The sequence below is a fragment of the Pundamilia nyererei genome, unplaced genomic scaffold (genome assembly GCF_000239375.1).
Source record: "Pundamilia nyererei isolate P.nyererei 1_Seehausen unplaced genomic scaffold, PunNye1.0 scaffold00432, whole genome shotgun sequence".
NCBI classification, from domain to species: Eukaryota; Metazoa; Chordata; class Actinopteri; order Cichliformes; family Cichlidae; genus Pundamilia; species Pundamilia nyererei.
Genome location: NW_005187833.1, coordinates 173236 through 174017, shown reverse-complemented (window position 1 = coordinate 174017; position 782 = coordinate 173236).

Below are 782 nucleotides of genomic sequence, written 5' to 3'. Positions count from 1 at the left end.
CATTTTTTCTAAACACCAGGTCTCTGTGGCTTTTAAACCCCAAAACACGCTGCGCCAAAAACTGGTCCACCACAAGGATCGTGTCCCCCGACACAAACGGAGTAACATAGTGTACGCTGTTAAGTGCAGGAGGATTGCCGGGATTTATACATCGGGGAAACCAAACAACCTCTGGCGAAGCAGATGGCACAACACAGAAGAGCCACCTTGTCAGGCCAGGACTCTGCAGTCTATTTACACCTACAGGCCAGTGATTGGGTAAACCTGCAGTCAGCTGAGACTGAAGAAGTTACTTGGATGATGACACTGATGTTATCAAATGTTACCTAGGAAGGAATTATACCTGCCATGTGCAGCTATAACAAATCTCAACGACTGATCCACTACAATTTGCATACAGGCCTTGTAGGGGCGTTGATGATGCTGTGATCACTTTAATAAATTTCTTGAACACTGAAAAAATGGCTGTTTTCAGTGTTCATTAACCCTCTGAGCTCTAAGTCATCATCCATGATAGTCCCATGTTTAATTTTATCAAAATATATTTTTAAAAATAGGTTTTTCCAAAGTGTCTTTTTTGCTTTTCTTCTTAACATAGAGTCTGGGCTATCTTAATGACGACTTAGACCTCACAGAGTAAGTTAATATGACCTGATTGAAGTATTGAGACATGAAGGCCAAGGAAAGTCACACGTGGTTGTCATGTCAAACACTGTTGAAATTCCTCGTGGGTAAAGAAATGTCAGGGTCCGTCTGTCTTCCCTTCTCCAAGGCTGTGTCCA